Source organism: Patella vulgata, chromosome 2, assembly GCF_932274485.2.
Source record: "Patella vulgata chromosome 2, xgPatVulg1.2, whole genome shotgun sequence".
NCBI lineage: Eukaryota > Metazoa > Mollusca > Gastropoda > Patellidae > Patella > Patella vulgata.
Window position 1 is genome coordinate 46,603,317 of NC_065880.2, and position 25,794 is coordinate 46,629,110.

Here is a 25,794-nt window from a genome sequence, read left to right on the forward strand (position 1 = left end):
CTGATGAAAATACGTCAGTTAGATCGAGGCTAAATGATAGAGTGTACTTAGCGAGGCCGCTGTAAAGCGTTTCGGTATGCCATTGAAAACTTTACTTGATAATCGAGATATGTAGGTGGAGTTAACGCCTGTCAATCAAACGATCAGCGAAGGTGAAGACACAATTCGCTACCATTTCTAGGCAAATATTACAACGATGATAATGTTCAGAATAAAGTAATTTGACTGAATTTTTCAATATATTCTTCTTTCATCATCTACTTTTGAACTGTTATAGCAAGAATGGCCAACTCTCTATAAAAATCTCCCATAATGTATCTTTAAGTTAAGAATTTACTCAAAATTATTCGCCTTATTTTAAGTAAATTATAGCCCTTTATAAAACGTTTGTGATTTTAACGTATCAAATACATCAATAAGAAACTATGTGAAAAGTTTAGTGTTTCTGGATCGATCAAAGATATTTTTCATAAACAGTGATTTAAAATTGAGTAAATTCTTAACCAAAACGGAGGAACCATTCTGCTCCGACTGGGATAATGAAGACAGGCATTACGGCGATTGTCATTTATAGTGTGCTATGAAGAAAATATGACGTGCACGCTAATATGGGTTTAAACAATATTTTATTCAGTATAATTATATATAATCATACAGACTAAAGGAGACAAAAACAAGTAACATGTAAGCAATATTGCTTATGTATACAGGAACTCGGTTTTTCGTCTCATCCGAACGACTATACGCTGTGCCTTGCTAGGACCTCTGTCCTGCACCATTATTAACATGGCGAGACCGCGCATTGTATCATAAGGTCTGTCATTGAATAAAGTGGAGTGGTTTTGATTCTCAGCTTGTACATGACAAGGAGTAGGGTCGTCTATCTAACCTCATGGGGGTTTTATAAATATTTGATTTATAAAACCATGGACCGTATTCCACGATAAAACATAGTCCGGAATTTAACAAGTAAAAGTTAAAGTTGTATTAATTTGAAAATTAAGTTGAAATAAATTTAACATGCCCATTCCACTGAAGATGGTTATCCATGATTACGCCTAGTAGCATGAATCATTTTGAAACATTTTCTTTTAATAGAGTTATTGATAGTTATTGATAAGTTAGACTGGATGTTTTCTTGCCGTTTAGTAATTACCGTACATTTCCTTATGAAAACCCCATTTACTTCTTGAAAATAAAAACGAGCAGGATGGTGACAGTATCAAGGCAAAAATTTCCTTCCTTGGTACTTCTTGTTTTCATTAGCCCAGTAGATGCAGAAATATTGGACAATGATCTACAATTCATTCATTCCTGCCATTGTAAATAGTCTAGTACCGTACTTATATTGTATCAGATTGTTTTAGATTGGAAAATGAAATGAAATGGGGTTTAACGTCCTACTGTTCTGCTCCTAACCTGGGCTAATGAAGACGGGCATACGCCATACAGTGTACCAGAATAAGTACTGTTATTGACCAGGGGCGGATTGGGGCAGTGAATCGGCCCTGGCTCCCGTGTCGGAGCGGCCCCTTTTACTCACCGCGGAGCCCCAGATATGCGATTTGGTGGCATATCTGATTATAATCTCTGTCAAATAATATATCTCATAAATCGATTAATTTACAACCATAAACCTGTGAAATTATCATATCGTCATATTATTAATTAGCGTATTATCATTGTATAGTCAAGAGTCAAGAGAATTTAACTGGTTAAAAAATGGGACTAGCTGAGAAAATTTTGACCATTTGATTAACCAGTTAGGAATATTGAATAAGTAAGAATATTTTCATTGAAAAATGTCCCATTTTTGTTGCCGGGAGCGCTAGTTGATTCCTCCTGTGATGGAAAGCCACGAGACACGTTATTGGTACAGAGTGACGAAAGTGAAATTCATGAAAGGTGCTTTTTGAATTTTGGATTTGTTGTTCCAGGTAAATTATTTTACCTTGACTCCGAACTTGAACATTTGACACACTACATATTGATTAATGAACATAGCATTAGTTCAGATAATGACTTTTCGAGTATAAGGCCACACAAATTTAATTATGAGAATTGCGTTACCCTCGACATTTTTGTCAGGAGCGGCGGGCGGAAATAAAAATAAAAATAAAATTTGATCTTGGACGCAAAATATAGCTACCACGACATCACAACATGCATTTTGGTACCCACATCAAGTGAAAACATGATTACTTATATTGTAACTATCATTCATGTTTCAGACTTTAAGAGTCCGCTGTTGAACTAGAACGGTCAGGCCCAGTAGGCGATTCATCGCGGTATGGATTTTCTGTATTACCGTCCTCGCAGAATAAAGTCGGTGCCGTATTCGGCAAGAATATGCCAGACTTTTACATTTTTTTAGGGGAAATCATACCAGATTTATTTTTGTAGCGGGCCTTTTCACGACTGATGGCCGGGGAAAATGAAAATAATCTTTTTATTTTTATTCGATTTTTTGAAAAAACGGAGCGGGCGGGTAACGCAATTCTCAGAATTAAATTTGTGTTGCCTAAGATCAGAATTATTGTCGTAACTTTTATATACGCGATAAGGTAGTTTTCATACTACTGGTAATACTTCGTTTATTACTTTCAAGTTTTACCGGTTATTGACTAGTCGACTAGTTTTGGGTCAACCACAGGTCAAGGGGAATTTTAATTGTTCCCAGCCCTGTCGTTTATTATTTTTAGTCCTTTTAAATGAGGCTTTTACGTAGGAGTTCACTCGTGGTACGTCGGAGTTCCATGAGCATAAAGGTCTCTAGATGATCTTGGTTCATAGTGCTGCGAAGGCGCGTTTTGATGTATCGCAACTTACTGAAGCACCGTTCGCACGTTACCTGAGTTACTGGGAGAGTCAATATATATTTGTAGACCGTATATAACACCGGGTATGTACCACTATATAAATTGTACTTGACCAGTACCTTAATGCCGCACACCACGCACCCTCTACACGATGCAGCGTGTCCGCGGAGTTCGTTCAGCGTGCTGGCGCTAGCCGCGTTGCCATCATCGCCATTATCATCGTCAACGTGATCGAGAGAGTAACTTATATCGTAGGTGTCACTGATGCTGGACTTCAATATATCCCATTTTGAACGGAATTCTGATAATTCAGATCGTATGGTACTGATGTCGGCCTGCTGATTAAAGGCAAGAACTTTTTCGGATAGTTTTTCGAATGCATGTTCTGGCAATGTTTCATTGAAGTGACGGGGGTCCAGATAGTATACATCCGCGAACAATTCTCCATGGCCTTGGAAGCGGTCAACGATACTTGTGCATATTGTATCCATCACTGCGTTGAATACGTGGTTCCTGAACTTCTGCTCAGGTGACATGATCGTGTCCTCGCTAGCTTCACCTGGCATTGACTTCTTCTTTCTGGTTCGCACCACCTTAAAATCATCCAGCACCAAAAGCTGTTCATCTCCATCCAGCTGATCATTCGCCCATGCCACAAAGTGATCAGCTTTTGACCTCACCTCAACAGATTACAGGTCAGCTGTACATCGCATTACTATGCGGCGAGTCTGAATCAGATCCATACCATCAGTTTGCAGATATTTTGATGTTGGTGACGTTATCTCAAATATACGCAAATACATCTGGGCAATGATAATTGTTTCGTACGACAATAGTTTCTCCTTTAGCGTTGATGCCTTCAATTTTGCATTCCTGGAACTCTGTTGTTCTATTTTATGGAGAGTTTTTACTAACTGTAAGTACGTGCAGGCAGTTGCTTCACCGCGGTCAGTGGTTGAGGTGGGGTTGCCGAATTTACCGAACACCTTCTGCAGTGCGGAATTTTTCGCCCACCACCTGGTCTCCCCTATAAGTCTTATCCGGCGTGAATCGGGGCACTGTGATTTCCAGACTGTCATTCGTTTATATCCATCACGAATGAAACTAGCCGACATTTTCAGCACACTGAATAAATGGCTGGAATCGATTCCGGCGGCGGCGTCCGCAAGAACTAAGTTTAATACGTGTGCATAGCACCACACGTATATATGGTCTGAGGCGGCGGTTGTTAAATGCGCCCGAAATCCATTTAGTTCCCCTTGCATATTCGACGCCCCATCTGTTGCACACCCCATGATGTTAAGGAGTTCGACGCCAAATTCCGTCAAAGCATTAGAGACGGTATCGAACATAGCTTTTCCGGTTGTTGCTTCAAACTGTACGACCGAAAATAAACGTTCATGAACTATATCATTTAATACATATCGTACAACAACCGCACACTGGTCTTCTATGGCGGCATTATGTGTACTGTCTATTTAAAGCCCGTACATTTTAGCGTTGCCCAGTTCCTCTGCGATCGAACGTTTCATTAGACGCCGAATAATGTCCAGTATCTTGTTGACGATAGTTTTTGATATGAGTGTAGCAGTATAAGAATCTCCAGGAAGTTTCCATGGTCGACATTAGCATTATCCAATGATGCGGCAGATTCGAATGTCTTACCACGATAACTCAGGCCACGCTTACCGATTAATTTTATAACATCGATCACACGTTCGATTATCGCACGATTTTTTGTCACATTTTCATTCTGCAATATTCTGAATGATGTCGAAATAGTCATTGCATTAGCATGTTGAAATGCTGCGTCCGTGGCAAGACGATGCTGTTTCGACGTTTCGTATTCCTGTATACGACTGTAAATGTGCATTTTATCTTTAGGATCGGCCCCGAATTGAATAAACGGATTATCATCACCGGAAATGGGAAACGCAATGCAGACACAACCGAAAATTTCCCATGATGTGATGAGTAATTGAGCCATTTCCTGTTGGTACCGTCATTTCGATGAAACAGTTTATTAGTGGCGAAATGTTCATTTCTACTATTAGTGTAGCCGGCTGGCACGGATGGATAGCAAAGAAATCACTGATATTCTCCCTCTTTGGACGAACGAAAAAACGTGCATCAATTTCGTGTTGCAACGAAACTAACGACTCACCACTTGCAGATGATTTTGGGTCCGGAGGCGGCTGCGGCTGCCGCTGCTCGGCGACTTAAGCGGCGGGATCGACTGTGTCCGGCGTCACTGTCGTCGCCACGACATCAGGCTCATCTCGAATTTCCGGTTCAGGTAAATGTACGTCACTATTATCCTGTAAATCCGGTTGCTGGAACCACGATGATATTTTTTTGTGTGTTTACTAGCCTCATGCAGAATTTTCCTTTTCCTCTCTCTCCTTTTCAGCACCACCCTTTTTTCGGTTTTTTGAGTCGCTATCCATTTAGTGCAGTATACTCTAGTAAGCTGTTCGTTCCTGCTGTTTCGAGTGAATGATAGTATCAAGTCTGAGACAATACTTAGCTATACACAAACATCGTCTGAAGACCGTGATGCCTGCATCGGGACGGGGACTGAGATAACGTTCTTTCGCTGGATCAAGGCCGTATAACAGGTGGCCTTGGCGGGGTGGGAGCGGACATGCATAGGCGTACGGGACACAATTCATTTTTGGAAATGGGAGGCCATTTCCCGCAATTTGAGACCATTCCCGACATCCCAATTCTGTTATTTCATCTCTGAAAATAACGAGTTAATAAAAATGTCAAGGAATGTTTAATACCAGCCCCAGGAAATCGTCTCGCACTCATATTCAGCCAGCAGACCAGCTATCATCAAATTTTGCTGAGGCCTTAAAATTGATTTTTTTTGGAGTTATGAACCATCGACAGACGTTTCTGGCGTATCCCCACCAATAGGATGTAGGTGACTTAGTAATTTTGCGGGCGACAGTGTCGGGTGAATCCGATGAAATTTTCGGATGAAATTCGGAATCCCCATTGCAGGATTCCGAATTCCGGCCCACACCCAGCACACCCGGCCCAGAAAGTCTATTATATCAGCCCATTCCAGACTCCAGTTTTGGCGTGGCGGCCCGTTAAAGCCACAGGCCACATACAACATGATTATCATCGCTCCATGGCCGGTCCAATACCCCCCCCCCCCCCCGTTCAGCAGAAAAAAGGGTTTTCAAAATTATTTTTTTCATTTTTTGTCAGACCGGCCCTTCGGGCGATCGCCGTGGCCCAATCCGCCCCTGTTATTGACAGACAAGGAGTTTATAGCATTAAATATCTCATCAATAGGACAAGACTGCGTTCGTGATGCCGAAATGTTTTACATGGTAAGAAACTATACCTGATTTCCTATAATCAGGGTATTTGTAGTTGTGGTGGGTGTTGCGTGCGAGGTAGGGTATGCTTAATCTTTCCCTGGAACACCTGATACCACTTTACTTCGTGACGTCCACTAACTACACGCAGTATACCTGCTTGACGTTTTATTGTCGTATATGTTTTTAAAGATTTATGTAATTGAATACGATTAGGATTTGTTGTTTTGGGTTTATATAGTACAATGCCTGATTATATGTACGCTCGTAAAAGTACGAAAACAGCCACAGTAGATTTATTCCATGCACTTAACTTTAAATTGTTCATTATTTCTTAAATGATACAAGTTCACCCTCAGACCCCCCTGCAGTTAAAAGACTGAAAGAGTTCCAACAAAAGAAACAATGCAGCAGTTCTGATACCAAAGAAGATGTCAAAAAATAAGTTAAAAAATATATCAATGTGGAGAGCATCTGTACATGTCTATAAAAGTTCCCCTTCAGATATTTACATACATATTGGAAATAGAATGAAATAGGGATTAATTTCCCATCTTGCTGCTCCTACTGGGCAGTGTGGTATTTGGAAAAATTATGCATATACAGTGTCATCTTACCTACTCTTCCGTCGATTTTCAATTGTCTATTTACTGGATTGTGCATGGGACCTTGTATTTCCTTCTTGGGTCCGATATTCTGTATCACTAACATGGGAACCCGCGACTCCAGGCTAGCGAGCCACCGTCTTAATTACTTAGCCCCCGTGGCTCCCGTTTTTAATAGATTAATTAGTTTGAATATGTTTTTAGTTCAAATATATCATAAAATCAGTTTGTACGCGGGAAGGTATTTTTAGGTTTCATTAAAATCAGATAAAAATTGTGACCTCTACAGGGTCCACAACCTCAGGCCCGTAGCTAGCCCAAAAAGGTTTTTTTTTGGGGGGGGGGGGGGCAAGGGCTTCTGGGAGCGCCGATGGGGCTTATAGGGGCGCCGATGTACCTACACTTGACGGTCAAGGGTGCTCTCCCCCAGACAATTTTGGAAAATAGGGTTTGCACCTATGAAAATGATCGAAAATTTCAATTTTCAGGGTGAATTTGCGATATTGGCGTATTATGGTATTTTGATATGAACATCCTAAAAATCTGAAGGAAGGAATACGAATTCATTCGTGGTTGCCTAACCATCTCACTCGGCAATTATATTATAAGCGCCCATGATCTCGTCGTGGGCGGCCCACCAATCCTGGCATTTTGGGCGCCCCTCCGGGATAAGGCAAACGACCATTCATGCCGTTTCTGGCGCCCCATTGATCAAGTCGTGCGCGCCCAACCGATCTCACTCGGCATTATGCGTTATGTGCGGCCCGACAATCATACACTAAACAGCAAAAGAAAAGTCAGGTTGGTATGTTACTCTGAATAGACGCATTGCATAAAACTTGCCGAATGTGTTTATTGTATGTTTGTGACCACATCTTCAACTTGACCTGAGCAATAAGGTTCCTTCCCAAACACAGAATTTAACCCAGGAAATGTTCTCAAAAACGCAACCTGACTTCAGAGATGGTAATGTGTTTTCCATGATTTTCATGTAACTCATGCTGCAGTTACATTCCTTTCTTTATTTGTACTTTAGAAAACAGACAACCCAAAACCCACAATATAATTGTAAAATTATCAGTTGTCTCTTGTATAGTTCAACAAAACATAAACCTGACTTACAGCAGAACAGTGTCAACGTTATGCACTGGCCAGCCCTTAGTCCGGACTTAAACCCGATTAAACATCTTTGGGATGAAATTCAGAGGAGACTTATTAGCGTCGTATCGAGACCAAACACAGCCGATGCTTTTCTGAGAGTGTGATTCCAGGTGCCAATGACGTTCATCAATCGTCTGGTCCACTCCATGTACAGACGCTGCGCTGCTGTTATTGACACTCGCGGTGGACACACCAGCTACTGATGTATAGACTGTGTACAGACTCTAAACCTTTTCGTAAAGTCTTGGAATTGTGATGAATTAATCACTAATGTGTCAACATACTGATCACAAAAAATTGCTTTGATCCATTTAGTAAGTCCTTTTCTAGAATGATTTGATTAAAGTGCCTCTCTGATTTTGAAATCATACTGACGGTTTTTTTGTTGTTGTTTAGTATATATTATCATTATAAGGCGCCCCACCAATCATGTCATTATGGGCGCCCCTCCGGGATAAGGCACCCCACAGATCACGCCGTTTTAGGCGCCCCATCAATTAAGTTGTGGTGTTAATCGTGTGAGGCGCCTCGTATATAACGCCATGTTGGCCGAGGCGCCCATAAAACAAGTGACATTGGTTGGATAAAAATTATGACCTCTATAGGTTCCACAAGCTAAAAACGCGATTTTTCGTACAATCAGGGGCCATAATTCAGGAAGTTACGGTCCGATATGCGCGAATATCGAAAGGAACTGAGATCTTTGGGTTATAAACTTACATTTCAAGTTTCAAATTAATCGGATAAAAATTGTGACCTCTATAGGGCCCACAAGCTAAAAACGTGATTTTTCGTACAATCAGGGGCCATAATCCATGAAGTTTCGATCCGATACATGCCAATATCGAAAGCAGCCGAGATCTTTTGGGGATAAACCTATATTTCAAGTTTCGTCAAAATCGGATAAGAATTGTGACCTGTAGAGAGTCCACAAACAATTGTGGACGGACGGACGTCCGGACGGACAGGGGCGACGGCATAATACGTCCACATGAAAATGTGGGCGTATAAAAATTGTGACCTGAAGAGTGTCCACCAAGAAACTGTGGATGGACGGACGTGCGGACGGGCAGAGGCGACGATAATATACGCCCACATGAAAATGTGGGCGTATACAAATCCGACTTTTCGTCCTGTGCCGAAAACTCGGAATTATTTTTTCCGACTTTTCAGCACAGGTCGAAAAGTCTGACTTTTTTCTCTGAGTTTTCGGTAAAGCATCGAGTCATAGACAAAAAAAAACAGGTTGAAAAGAACTTTCTTGGTATTTGCAGGGAACAAAAATAAGAAATGTTCGTCCAATAGTCCGGCAGCAGGTCAACAATGTGTGTAGATTCAGAATCTAAATGATACCACCCTGGCACTCCTGGGGAAATTTAAATATTCAAGATGGCCGCAATGAAGCCTTTTCTAGTTATTTAGCGCGATAAAATATGTAACAGATTCTCTCAGACCTCGGTTTGAAAATGGGTTCTATAAGAATTCGACCCGCTTAATCCAATGAGCTTGGGTATTCTTCCTAAAAGTGATGGCTAATTCGGCTAGGGGACTAAATTCGAAATGGAGGCTTATTTTGGCAGGAAACTTATAAAGTTCCCTGAAAAGGTGTGTACTAATATATTGAAATATAGATTTTCGGTTATTTATATATCTTCAACATGTGTAATTTCAAAATCCGGATGATGCCACTTTGGCATCCTTGGGGAAATTCAAATATTCAAGATGGCCGTCATGAGACATTTTCTGGTTAATTACTTTAATTTAGTGGGATAAAATTCGGGACAGATTCTCCCGAACCTCGGTAGGAAGGTGATTTCTATTTGACCCGCGGCGCTGAATTCAATGAACTTGGGTATTCCTCCTTAAAAGAGATGGCTAATTCCACTAGGGGATGAAATTGAGAATGAAAGCTCATTTTGCGGTGAAACTCAATAAGTTCCCCTAAAGATATATGCAATATATTAAACTATAGGTTTTCGGTGTCAGTTACTTCGGATATCACAAAAATATGTTCCGACCAAAAAATGTATTCCTGTTTGCGCTCATATTCGAAATGATGGCTATATTTGGCGAGACATAACGATGTTAGTAATGTATTAAACTATAGATTTTCGGGTTTCCCGAATTCATATTTGAAGGCCATGACCTAACCAAACGCCAATATGTTTCCCAAATGCAACAAAATAACTAAATTTAGTACACAATGGAAGAAAATAGAAACGGTAATGTAAAAATTTATGTAACACAAGGATAAGAGCACAATTAATTACACTGCCATACGAACAGAAGTTACGGAGAGCGAATTGTCAAGCATACATTATGATCCACTATGCCACCCGTACTTGTCACCTTCTCTACTAGAAAACAAGAGGGGAATAAGGGATGGAAAATGTTTGTCGGCGTGATACAAAACCCTAGCTTTACCGGTGCTTATGAGTGACCAAATAACTGCCAATACAAAAATCAACCCCGTTGCATGATACGGATGAAATGGAAAGAATCAGACTGTTCTACCGATTGCGAGTATTGCAGTGATTCAAGAGAGGGGAGTTAGACAAATACGTTAGGTTGCACAAGACAAATATGAGCCCCAGTTAGCTATTAGAAACATTTACTTTCATCTCACGATGGGCCGATAGTTGATTGTGTTTGACCGTGTATAATTTGTGTCCTTATAAGAATACCAGGGGAGGAATATCATCGGGTTGCTTACCTTTTGGTCGAACACGTTTTTATGTTTATATCTGAAGTAATTGACAACACACCGTATTAGGGAACATTTGAGTTTACCTATAAAATGAGCCGCCATTGTAAATTTAGCCCCGAAGCGGAAGTAGCCGTCATTTTTAGGAGGAATACCCAAGCTCATTGGATTCAGCGGGTCAAATTCTGATTGAAACCACCTTCATACCGAGGTCCAAGAGAACCTGTCCCGAATTTAACCCCACTAAATTAAATAACCAGAAAATGCCTCATGACAGCTATCTTGATTATTTGAATTTCCCCAAGGATGCCAGGGTGGCATCATCCAGATTCTGAAACTATAAATATTGAAGATATATAATAGACCGAAAACCTATATTTCAATATATTACTCAACTTTTTCGGGAACTGTATAAGTTTCTTGCCAAAATAAGCCACCATTTTGAATTTGGCCCCCTGGCGGAATAAGCCGACACTTTAAGGAGGAATACCCATACTTATTGAATTCAGCGGGTCGAATTCTTATAGAAACCATCTTCAAACCGAAGTCCGAGAGAATCTGTCACATATTTTACCCCACTAAAAAAACAAGAAAATGCCTCAGGGCGGCCATATTGAATATTTAAATTTCCCCAAGGGTGCCAGGGTAGCATCATCTGGATTCTGAATCAACACATACTGAAGATATATAATCCATCAAAAAACATTAGTAGGACTATATTTCCAGGTTTGTCGACCTGCTGCCGGACTATATTGGACGATCATTTCGACGGACATGACACAAAATTTGCCATGGGGAACTGTAGTGACACCGACACAACGTTGCAGGATCTACAGGCATTTGTAGTATCACAGATAGAAATAGTGATAATTCTGCGTTGCCTGGGGAACAACACATCAGTTCAGTGAAGCGAGTCGATACTGTCGAAACCCTAGAAGCAGAATTGAATTCATTGAATCCACATAGACAAATACCACTTCTAAAACGCGAGATTGAAGCAGAGAGAAAGAGAATGGCACTGGAGTGTGCGCGTGGTGAATCCGAATTATTAAAGCCTAAGGTTGCCGAACCTGCTAACCGAGTGAGTACGTTAACCAAGATGACAACAGTTGAACTCTCCCCGTCTACTAGCCTTTGACAATTCGGACATCGTACAAACTGTTTCGACCCGCCGCAGCAATAAGTTATCTGCAAAACCTAAAGCAGTTTCGGTCCTTGATTACATATGGGTCGATCCATTTCCCCAGTACAGCACATATACCTTGGGTCCGAGCTAGAATTCTAGAATTCCGCGTCGCCAAACACAAAACATTGGATAAAGTGTCATTGGAGAGGAATGGGGGTTTGCTAACACCTCCATTCTATTGGAACTGATTAAACTGAATGCATAGGACAGGAGGATGTCGTCTCACACCTCAAATATACAGCAGGCATACATCGTTTGTCATCAAAATATCTTCGGTATTCAGTCTTACTTTACGATTAAGAGTAATGTGAAAAACACGCAGCTGAAGTTTATAATTGAGGACACATCGGCAAGATTTCAGAGAATTTCAACTATTTCCAAAATAGGACCATCCAACAGCTAGAGCTTTTCAAGAAGCAAACATTACGAACAACCCATATACCAATTCGCTTTCTAATCCGCCATCAATGCGGAATAGAGGTCCGTTCTTGTCGGATGGTCGCGAAATATGTCGAAATTTAATAATCACAATCGCCATACTCATAGAATCGAATGTAGGATCGTCCATTGTTGCGCTATTTGTTGGGTCACCTACACATTCGGTTTTATCGGGTCATCACAGTCCCTGCGGCTATATGGATCTTCGTCACGCGATAAAGTTGACAAAACCTTCCAGCTGGCTTGCAAAAGTCGACCTAAGAAGTCCTTATAGAACAGTAAAGTGTCGGATCAAACACTTATCGGATTGAGGTTGGCTTTTAAGGGAGACGACATCCCCACTATGTTCGATCGTAAGCTCCCATTTGGACATAAAGGGAGTCCCATGATATTCCAGCGTATAAGTGCTGCCGTGTGTTACATCATGAAACAGCGTTTTAATTTGACTTGTATTGTGTATTTGGACAATTTCGCCATCATTGAGGACGGCTTTGACACTTGCAATAACAAGGACGGCTTTGACACTTGCAACAATAGTTTAATCTTATTATTGAGTACCTTGCGCTACCTAGGCTTTAAAATTAGTTATTCAAATGTAGAAGGACCTTCCCAACGCCTCGTTTGGATACTTGCGATTTGACTTTATCTATGCCTCAAACTAAAATTTCAAGGACGCAAAAGCGCAGTGTCAAGCAAATCCAATCACTGTGTGGAAAACTAAACTGGGCATGTCGACATAAAAGAAACTCATTCAGTTGTATTGTCTGCAAAATAGGTCAGTAGCTGTCATCAAATAGTGTTATCAGAAAAAAAACATTTTGCTCTAGGGTCAGGAAATATAAAAGATCTTTGCGTTGACTAATAGAGATGTGTATTCTGAATAAAAATATCGATAGTTCTGGGGTTTTAACCCCGCAGAATTTTTTATTTAGCGCTCACAGTTGGCGGATTATTTTACTGCGGATCAAGCTTACTCTTTAAACCATATTTGGACATAGGTACTGGACACGTATCTTTAATTAGCCAATCGTTGATGTGTAAATAAACAATAACACATGGTTTATTATTTACTACACATGCAGACACAATGACACTTTTTTTTCTCTAGATGAAATCATTTAAGATAAATAGAACCACGCAACGTGAGTTCAATCAGTCTGACGATTAAAATATGAACGAAACTAGCCACAATTTATCTCTTATAAATGTATAGAACTATGATAAAATATGTATGCTGGTGGTATGGCTGATAAAAATTGTGACCCGATTTTGTAAACTCGTGAGATCTGTCGTAGGCCTACATGTGACCAGTGGCGGATCCATATGCGGGGTCCCTAGCCCCATTCCCTGGGGGGGGGGGGGTGGAAGGGGGGATGGCCGAATGGTTAGCACGTGCGCGCTGCGCGCTGTATCATAAGGCCTGTCATTGAGTCAACTGGCGTGGTTTCGAATCCCTGGTTGTACGTGACAAGAAGTAGGGTCGCCTGTCCAACCTCTTGGGTTTTCTCCTGGTCCTCCGGTTTCCTCTCACTGCTAAAATTAAACCATATGTTAGTCCCGAAATGACCTAGTTTGTGTCGAGTGGACGTTAAATCCCATTTCTCTCTCTCTCCATTCCCTGGGGTCGATCCTACCAATTGTTGTCCAAGAAAGTACCTCAGGATTTTCCAGTGTTGGTTCCTGTTTTCACTGGCCTGGCAAGGAACCGTGTCTTATATTTGGAAAGGTCCGAAAACTTGTGTACACGTTGTCCTTCACCTAAAAGAACCCTTTGACCGAATTTGAAATAAGATTAGGCTATAGTGCTGCTCATAGCATATTTTAATATTGCGTGTACCTATCTTCATTACCCCAGAGAGTGCAGAAAAGTAGGATGTTAACCACGGTGGCTCACAAACCTGTGTTGGTCGAGAAAGCTCATCTGTATTTTCCGACATGGTTCCCCCCTTCTCAGTGGTGTAGGACAGAAGGCCTAGCAAAGGACAACATATAGCTGTGGGGGGGGGGGAACCTGAGGACAGTGAGTTTTCACACTGGAACTCATTTATCAAAAGACAATAATTACGAACAAATAGAGATTTAATTATTAACAAACTTTCTAATCATTTTTTTATATCTAACTGCTAACATTGACAAATCGCTTCTGGTCTTCCAACTGTAACTATTTCATAAAATACTGATCCTACTAATCAAAACCTATTTTTGTATCTCTTCTATTAGCAAATTCGTCGTACCGGTACATTGACCTTATAATATGGTCGTAGATTCGCCATCTTCTGGAATCATAGCCATAACCTTTTCATTTCCGACTTTTTTCGGCCTCTCTTCAGCAATATATTCAAGACTTAACCTTCAACTTAATCGAGTATGTGAATAATAATACATGGGGGCTGCCATGTTAATATTATGAAGCGCCTCATTGGTCGAATCACGTCACATGGCCATTTTAGTCAACAAGGAACCTCTCAAAGCACTCAGATTTTGTTTGATTTGGTGGAGATATGGAACGCGAAATTTAAAAGCGGATTTTATCAAAACTGATTTTTGGAATGAGAATGCTATAATTAACACATTTGTCACTAAAATGTTAAAAGGGTGGGGTCACTTATGGTCTAATAGAAAGTGGTCGTGAAAACAGATAATATGACTTAAACAAAAGTTCATCGAGGTACCTCCGTCCACAATTTGTTTGTGGACACTACGCAGGTCACAATTTTTATCCGATGTTGACGAAACTTGAAATATAGGTTTATATCCCAAAGTTCTCGGTTTCTGTCGATATTGGCATGTATCGGACCGTAACTTGATGGATTATGGCCCCTGTGTGTACGGAAAATCATGTTTTTAGCTTGTGGACCGCCTCGGTCACAATTTTTATCCGATTTAAAAAAAACCAACAAAAAAAAAAACCACACAAAAAACGTTTAAATTATTATTATTATTATTGTTCGCTTTATAATAGGTCATTGGCTAGATTATCCGGTCTTTTACACTATCATAAACAAAGTCTTAGGGCGGTAACTAGTCCTAAAACAAGCTGTTGACGCCCAGGAAATTAAATCAAGAATGTCATTTCAAAAAATCCATTTGATTGCATGCCAGCTCAATATCCAACACTATTATTTTTTTATGTAGTAAACTTTTTCTCTTTATGGGCCATACATATGTTTTTAAAAAATATCCTAATTTGTCGTCACGATTCACGTTTGTTTATATTAATGCAAGAATTATGGGATTTATTTCCGGAAAGGGGCGCAAATCTCATTTGGAATTGGCCAGACGATACTCCCGGGCAATAGTCTTTTCGTCAAATATTGATAACGGCCGTTGAAGACTATGGGGTTCTGGGTGACCGAGACTAATAGTCCATATACGATGTTACTAATGCTCTCACAACACCTTGGCAAGCATTGGTATTAAGATTAGAGCGTATTTTCGAAATAGCTCTCATTTGAAGATGCATTTTCCGTAGGATACTGTAACAGTGCATATTGACGAAATATGCACAAATATTTTATTTTAGATATTTTATTCTTAGGTATTTTAAATAATGTATATTTTATAGATTATATAGTTTATTTTAAATGTATATATGTTTATTAAAGACGTGGAGGCGAGAATGCAGTAAAAAGCATAACTCAACCTTGAGGCTGATTGGGTGTCAATAGATTTTTAACAATATTATATAGTATACATGTATCAAAGAGCCCTAATAGAGGATCCTTTATTGATTGTTTATCTAGACGTAATTAAGTAAGATTAATGGTGACAGCTTAAACTTTTAAAACAATACGCTAGGATTAAACGCTTATGTTAATATACAGAGCACTCATCCGCTCGGTAATCGACTACGGATGTCTGGCTTATGCAAATGGAAGTGATACACAACTAAATAAATTGAACATAACACAAGGTAAAGCAGTAAGACTAGTAACAAGAGCAGCATTAGGAACCAAAACAGTTGCCCTTTTACAAGAGATGGGAGAACTCCCGCTCGATCTCAGGCGAGAGGAACTGTCACTCAAGTACTGGGGTAAACTGCAAATGCTAAAAGAAAAATGTCCGACATATAAGTGCCTCCAACAATTCAAACGCATAGGCTATAGAAAAAATACGCGTCCTATGACATTCGGGCAAATGTCAAACGATGTCTTAAATAAGCATGGTTTAAAAGGAACAATCATAGAAACAAAAACTTATCCCGTCACTCCACCCTGGCAACTAAACGATCCAATCATCAACACGCACCTCATTAACGTTACAAACAAACACGATAATCCCATAGAGGCTAGAGCACTAGCATTAGAACTAATAGACACCAAATGGGCAGACTATCTCAAAATCTATACAGATGGATCGAAAAATAATACACAGGGATTAACAGGGTATGACATTTTCATACCCAAAGCAAAGCTAAATATCAGGAAAAGGATACCAGAATATTGTTCTGTGTACACCGCAGAACTGACGGCCATTAAAACTGCAATAGAATGGCTAGCCACGCAAACACACCAAAAAGCCGTTATCCCATCAGACTCACTAAGTAGCATCAAATCCATCGAATCAGATTATTCCAAAAGCAGGCAGGGCATAATCCACCAAATTAGGGATATCAATCAAACAATCAAGAATAACGGAAGTGAGGTAGTCCTTGCATGGATCCCCTCCCACATCAATATTTTCGGCAATGAACAAGCTGACAAGCTAGCCAAGAAAGGGTTGTCACTAAATGATATAGAAAATTTAGAATACAGCAGTCAGGAATTCACAAGCATAGCTAAAGATAAAATTAAAAATGCATGGAAAACCCGTCTAAAACAAGAGAATACTCATCGCTATCAAATTGATAGCAATCTTGTAGACAAGGTTTACATCAATCATCCCTCAATCAAAATATGCAAACTCATCACAAGGCTTAAAACGATAAACGTAATAAAAGACTTCACCTTTACACCAATTAAATGCCCATGTGGACAAATTGCGACCACGTCACACCTGCTAATCAACTGTAATCAATTAAACAAAGAACGTCAATCCGTAATTAAGAATCTAGCAGAGAAGGGAAAAACTCTCTGTCTCAAATCTCTCCTTTCTCCACAACCTGACGATAGATCGTGGACATCACAACTTGTCTGGGATTTTATTGAGAATATAGGAATGACCAAATATATAAAATAATAAAATTAATCAATTAAACAGTAGGGCGGAACGTAAAAATGTCCTCTAGAAGGAAGCGTAAACAGCCCTACACTAATAATAAATATAGGCATGACCAAATACATAAAATAATAAAATTAATCAATTAACAGTAGGGCGGAACGTAAAAATGTCCTCTAGAAGGAAGCCTAAACCGCCCTACACTACTAATAAAACTCCGATAAAATTAATAAATCAATTAATAAAATTAATCAATTAACAGTAGGGCGGAACGTAAAAATGTCCTCTTGAAGGAAGCGTAAACCGCCCTACACTACTAATAAAACCCCGATAAAATTAATAAATCAATTAATAAAATTAATCAATTAACAGTAGGGCGGAACGTAAAAATGTCCTCTAGAAGGAAGCGTAAACCGCCCTACACTACTAATAAAACTCCGATAAAATTAATAAATCAAATTATACAATGTAGGATGAAGCGAAAAATCGTCCCTCGCCACCTGTCCTACACCACAAATAAAACTATTAATTAATAAATCAGGGTGATAGCGCAAAAATTTCCCCATAAGAGGGAAACGCTACACACCCTGAAATATTCTTTACACTTTTATTTATTTGACTAAATAGGTATTGATTGTAGATCATATTAAGCCACCATATATGGATTATCGTATTTATTAACTCCTAATAAATTTTGATTGAATATATATCATACTAACTTGCCATAAATGCATTTTTTCCCTCCACCCCCCCCCCCCGAAGCCTTACAAGACCATCACAAGACCAGCTACTCTTTTTTCTCTAACTTTCTCTTTTCAGGCGCTGGATTCTTCCTTCAGAGAACCAACAACAAAGGAATGAGCAACGAAATCAACCACCATACCGGACAACAAAACCAAAGGGAAGGAAGAATGGTCCAGGCCTTACACTCACCAACAAGCCCCAAGGAAGAGTTGCACCGCCCTGCCATTCAACCGAACAAATCGACCAGACCGACGAAAATGACCTAAATATATATATACAAATTCGTCTATTTTGTAAACGTCCACTGGCACCTCTTTATTCTTTGCACCTGCTATCTCATGTCTCTTGCTGTTATGGGCCATACTATATACCGGAAAACACCGGAAAACAACCGGAAAACACCATTTTATACTGAATACCGGAAAAACACTAAATACCGGAAAACACCCTAAATATGGTGTTTTCCGGTTGTTTTCCGGTGTTTTCCGGTATATAGTATTGCCGGCTGTTATCTATTGTCTTCTGTACATGTATACTATTCAAAAAAAGTAGGGGATATTTGATTTTGGGGGCATAATACTAAAATATGCAAATGACTACGAAAAAAGTCACTATAGAACCTAACAGAAGAAACATTTCCAGTTACATGTGACGCCCAACCGCACCAATAGCTACCGCATGGAATGCAGGTGATGCTTGGGATCATCATGGGGGTCCAACCCAAGATTTGCACGACTCTGACTTTGAATGTTACAGTCATTGTGGCATTGAATTCCAGGGTGGAAACATCAGTTTAATTGTTTTAGTGACCAGAAAACAAATTTTGATATGCGTCGGCTTACCCAAAATGAAAGGTTACGTGCCCTTGGCATGCTACAGATCGGCACAACACAGGCGGTTGTGGCGCGGACGATGAATGTTTCTCAGTCTGTCATAAGCAGGCTATGGTCCAGATACCGTGATACACAATCTGTACAGGACAGACCACGCTCAGGTCGACCAAGGGCGACAACTCAAGCCCAGGATCGATTTATCCGTACCTTGGCCTTGAGAAATCGTGTCATCACAGCAAATCAGATCAGCGCTCGTCTTCAAACAGACACTGGTGTGAGAGTGAGTGGCCAGACGATTCGGAATCGACTGCATAGGGGTCACCTTCGCGCCCGACGTCCTCGCGTGATCCCTTGTTTGAGAGATCATCACATTCAGGCAAGACGTCGTTGGTGTAGGGATCGTCAACACTGGGATAATCGACGCTGGAGCAATGTGATGTTTTCAGATGAGTCAAGGTTCACTGTTGATTTTTTGGACAGACGTAGGAGGGTGTGGCGTCGTCGAAACGAGCGCTTCCAAGACGTTAACGTCATCAGACATGATCGATTTGGGGGTGGTTCTGTTATGGTGTGGGGAGGCATCACTGTTGCTGGAAGAACGGCTTTACATGTTGTTGCAGGGCGTGTTACAGGCCAGTACTACCGGGACAACATCTTGGCAGTCCATGTTGTGCCGTTCGCACGACGTCATGGCCACCGTTTCATCTTCCAGGATGACAACGCAAGATGTCACAGGGCCAGGATCGTTACAGGTTACCTCCAACAACAGAACATCACCACATTACCTTGGCCAGCACTGAGTCCCGACCTCTCCCCCATCGAGCATGTCTGGGACATGCTTGGACAGAGGTTACGTCAACGTCAACAACGTCCTGCCAATGTCCAAGAACTTGCTGCTGCGTTGCAACAGGAATGGGACAATCTGGACCAAAATGACCTTAGACGTCTCATTAGGAGTATGCCACGTCGGATCAATGCTTGTTTGGCAAACAGAGGAGGATTTACCCGTTACTGACTTGGTTGTGATGCTGTGGTAACTTTGCTGTTTGACCCCGGGTATCATTTTACCCTTATAATGGTCAGTCTGTGCCTTACTTAGTGTAACGATCATTTGGAATAAATCGATGAATGTGAACTTCATTTCATTTTGTCATTTGTTTCTTCGTCAGTTTCATTAGGTGACTTTAATAACACTTAAAAATCAAATATCCCCTACTTTTTTTGAATAGTATATAAAAACCTAATTATCCTCCTTTTCACTAATCACATTGTAAATTATTGCACCTTGTATACATAACATGTTATTGTCTGCGATATCACCTCGGTGGAAGCGGACGTAAAATACAACTAACTAACAACAACTAACGTTACCATTTATCTTCACTTAATAAATTACTTAGAAACTTCAATATTGGATATCGGCTTATATTCAGGTAAGCGCTCTATGTACAATTTGAATGTTAAACTTTATATATATATATATATTTATTTTAACTTAAGATTTAGAATTATATCCCAATATATCAGATAAGTACGATGATTAGAATCGAGTATTACTTTAATGGATATTTCTAAAATATTAATTAATAAACGGAAAAGTAAGAATTTATATAATTTATTACTTGTTTAATTACTTGCGAATATTTTACAATATATATATATATATATTTAATAAAATGGAAAAGTACGTTTGACGACGAAATACTTGTTTATTTAAATATGTTTCCATAAAATATAATTAGTGTCTAAAAATAATAATAAAAAAAAGGTTCGCGCTAAAATAAACGGAAAAGTAAGAATTTATATGATTTATTACTTGTTATTTACCAGCGAATATTTTACAATATATATTTTTAATAAACCGAAAAGTACTATATGTTCGATAGATTACTTGTTTATTAAAGAAATTTGTAATTTAGATTATTTAAGCTATTAGTGACTAAAAAGTACGATATATTTTATTATCGATTAATGCTTGTTGCTAACTAGAGAATAAAGATCTAATAGTTATAATTAATGAAGATCTAATAGTTATATCTGATAAAGATCTAATAGTTATATTTGATAATGATCTTATATTTAATTAATTCGATATCAGTAATTTGTACCTCTTCACAAGCGAATTAGCTCTATAAAAGATTAATGCATATTTTACATTATTGTGAAATTATATATATATATATATTATTATTAGCTACATTGTATTTATGTTATATTGTTATTATTGTTTGAATTTTAATAATCAATGATCTTCACTTAATAAATTACTAAGAAACAACAAATTGGATTCCTCTTATATTCAGATAACAACACCCGAAGAAACACACTTTTACAATACTATTGTTTTGGGGAACTGGGGACATAAATTCATCGGTCACATAGCCAAGCATTTTAACCTGCTTCTTGGGAGATATAGAACAATCACCGATCTGAATGGAATCCGCTTTAAACAATTTACTGGATTGTGATTTTAATGATATGACAAGAAATTCGGATTTGTCTTCGTTAAGCTAGTTTTAGCCTATTTCTGGTCATTCATCCTCGAATGTCATTAAGACAAGACTCTAGTCTACTGATAGAATCCTTGGAAGCAAGATAGTTGCTGTGCTGAAAGTAGTCATATATTTGGATGTCATCAGCAAAGCCGTGGTTTTGTATCCAATGTTTTCTTATGATTTGACCAATTGAAAGCATGTGTAAGAGAAAAGGTAGAGGTCCCAATACAGATCCTTGTGGAACATCTATTGTAACAGCACATGGTTGGGGCACAGACCTGTTTATTTGCACATGTTGTGTTCTATCTTCAAGATATGACTTTATCCATGACAGTGTGGCACCACAGATTGCAACTGAACATTCCAGCCTTTGGAGTAAAATACCATGATCTATTGTATCCAAAGCAGCACTGAGATAAAAAAAAATACAAGGTGCATAGGCTAGATTCTTATCCAGTGCCAGGTCAAAATCGTTTTTTATTTTAAGTAGAGTCGTCTCTGTGCTGTGACCTCGTTTGTAAGCAGATTGAAGCGATTCACGTAAATCATTTTCAGACAGATAATTTCATCTTTGAGAAGGAATAACTCTTTCAAAAACCTTGCCCGTAATCCTTACACAGCTGAGGATCAAGGTTTGTTTTTTTCAACAAAAGTGAAATCAGGGCTGACTTCAAGTTCTTCAGAAACAGTAACAAATAAATTTAGATTGCACTCTAACGACGGAAGTGGTTCCTCATCCTCCGTATCGGAGCCAACCAGAATATCTAGTCCTTTCCTAATGTCTGATACTTTTGATGATGGAAGGCGCCGAGTTGTATCGGATGTAAGCGACTGAACAATTTTAGATAAATCACGTTGTTGTGCAGATGATAATTTATTATTATAGTAACTATTATGGCAGATCTGATCATAGATATGACCTTTGTAGACTGCTCTGCATAACTGGTTATGAACCCCTAACTTGGTTTTACGCCACACTCTTTCGTTTATTTTTTGTTGCGAATTTTGTGTTCACTTTGAATTGCATCATCGTACCAAGGACAATGGCGATGGATATTTTAGCTTCAGAGTTTTCAGTGGCGCATGACAAAATGAAATGAAATGAAATGGGGTTTAACGTCCTACTGTTCTGCTCCTAACCTGGGCTAATGAATACGGGCATACGCAATACAGTGTGCTATGAGGGCAATTTTGCCCGGGCAGCGGCACTATCGCCTACTCTTATATCGAATTCCAACTGCCAAGGGATCTTTTACGTGCATTCCAATGTATACACGGGACCTCGGTTTTTCGTCTCATCCTAATGACTAGACAGCTGTCCTTGTCAGGCCCTCCGTCCTGCATCACTGACAAGGGGAAACCACGCCGGAAAATCTTGATGAACTTTCTCGGCCAATGCAGGGATCGAACACCCGACCTCCAGGCTAGCGAGCAAGCGTCTTAACCACCTAGCCACCGTGGCTCATGACAGTCCAATACACTGATAATAAAGGGATCATAATCCTCAACCAATTTAATTGGATCTCCAATCCGTGTACTATTGAAACTTTATGACAGTTATGTTTCTAAGTCTTCTTGATGTTACTTGTAAGTCAGTTTCGGCGTCTGGCGTTCGATTGATTATTCCATAAACACTGAGTCATTCAGGTGGTCATCATTCCTGGTGATAATTAGATCAAGAATGCGTCCCTTTGGATGTGTAGGTTGATTCACATGCTGAACCAGATTATACGAATAAAGTAAGTCATTGATTTGGGCAACAATATGATCCCTAGGTTTGTCAATGTGCAAATTAAAATCACCCAGTATAAGTATGGATTCCGACAGAAGAACAACTTTAGATATAAGCAATTCAAATCCTAAAAAAACCCAAAAAAAACCAAAAACAAATATATCACCGTTACACCCTAAAGACGGTTGAGTTCGAATTTCGTGAAAATCGGACCAAAACTGCCTGACAAAATGGCCGCTCCTTGTACACAAATAGTGTAAATGTATGTAATACCAAGGTATTTTTATCCGATTTTGATGAAGCTTAAAATATATCTTTATATCCCAAATATCTGTCCCTTTCGATATTCACGCATTTCAGACCATAAATTCCTGGATTATGGCCCCTGATTGTACGAAAAATTGCTTTTTTTTTTAGCTTGTTCTCTATCCTGGCAACCGCTGGTTATTTGCTAATGTTCTGTTCAATCTTCAGTTTTAACTGATACGCATAACTTATATATATATATATATATATATATATATATATATAGAAAGGACTAAAATTCACACCTACGCCTAAAGCTAATATACAGGAATTAGAGTGTGACATCAATGCCTTCTGTAGGAAGCTACGACTAAAGGAATTTTTCGGTGATAGGGAAGACACTGCGCCAGAGGATATTGTGAGGAACAAAAGTCACTTCAACCCCAGACAAGGAAGGGACGTGGCGCTGGACAATTTCATTGACTATTTAACCAAGTTGCCACTCCCTATAAGCCGCAATGCAAAATCAAATGTGTCGAAGGAGGAACTGTGTGCTATAAATTCCTTAAAATCTAACAATACTATCGTAATTAAAGAAAGCGATAAAAGAGGTGCCGTTGTTATCATGGATGCGGAATATTATGAGAGAAACGTCCTTAAAATACTTGACGACAAACGGGTGTATACAACCATAAATTCCAACCATGATAAAAGAACAATGGGATTAAGAAACGCCTTAATCCAAGATCACAAAAACGAACTGACGACAACGAACAGGATTATCTCCGAAAATTTGAGTATAAAACAAGTCAGTTTTATGGTCTTCCAAAAATACATAAATCCAAGATGATCAAGGAGTTTATTAAACACCAAAATGCCGAATTCATCAGTGTTTTCCAGCCAGACGATCTCCCAATCAGACCAATAATTGCCGGTCCGTGCTGCCCTACTAATAGACTATCAAATCTTATTGATATCCTACTGAAGCCGTACGTGCCAAATGTAAAATCTGTTATTCGGGATGACATAGCTTTTGTTAATAGATTGCCCCAAAACCTGAACGATGGCGACGTTTTCGTAACCATGGATGTTTGTAATATGTATGGCAACATTTCCCATGACCTATGCTTTCGGGCCATAGAGGTTGGATAAACATCCTGAATGCAGTCATGAGAGAATTTCAAACAACTTCATTCTCAAAGCTATACGAATCATCCGGACTAACAACACTTTTACATTTGGCGAAACAAATTACAAACAAATTCTTGGTATAGCGATGGGTACCAAGGCTGCACCACAATTAAGTAATTTAACAATGGGATTCCTTGAGGAAAAACTATACTTAATTGTAGAAATTGAACATGGCGTGGATTACAGATTATATTTAGAAAATCAGTTGAAACGATTCCTAGACGATATATTCTGTATTTGGAATGAACGAATTGGCAACATTGCAGATTTGCAAAAAATAATGAATGATTTAGATCTAAATATCAAATTCACAAGTGAAACGAACGATCTGCAAATCGCATTCTTGGACGTTCTTGTGAAACGAAGTGGAGAACTCCTTATAACGGATATGTATTCTAAAGAAACAGATACCAAAAACTATCTTTCATATAAATCATGTCACAAACGCCATACCAAAATTAATATACCCTTTTCTTTAGCTAGAAAAATATGCACTATTGTGATAGATGAAGACCTCCGGGTTGTCAGATCAGGTGAGCTAAAAAGAAATTTATTGAAACAGTACTACCCCCTCGAGGTAATAGAAGTTGGGATAAATAAGGCTTTGGCAATTGATATCCAAACACTGAGGGATACTAAAGCAAAAGACAGTTCGGATAATATCCTAACCTTTGTCGCTACTCATAACCCCCAACATCCCAACTTCTTTAAAACAATGTACGAGAGCAGGGCAATCCTGGCATCAAACGACAACCTCAGAACGAAATTTGATAATGTTCAATTCATTAAATCACAAAGACAGCCACCTAATCTCAAACGCCTCCTAACCAAAGCAAAATTCAATTCATCTATCACAAGGACCGGCTTTTTTGTATCTAAATGCGCGGATCTTCGATGTAAATGTTGCGACCATATTACGCCAAATAATTTTCATAAGTTTACGTTTAGTGTCAACGACAATATGAATTGTGACACAAAAAATCTCATATACATGTATGTCTTGACTTGCAATGCTTGTCTAAATTTCTACAAAGGGGAGACGTCCACGCATCTACGGGATAGAGTACGCAACCATCGACGGGATTGTAATATTGAAAATGGGCCCTTATTTGTAAATAGACATATCTTTAAAAGTGCACAACACCTAC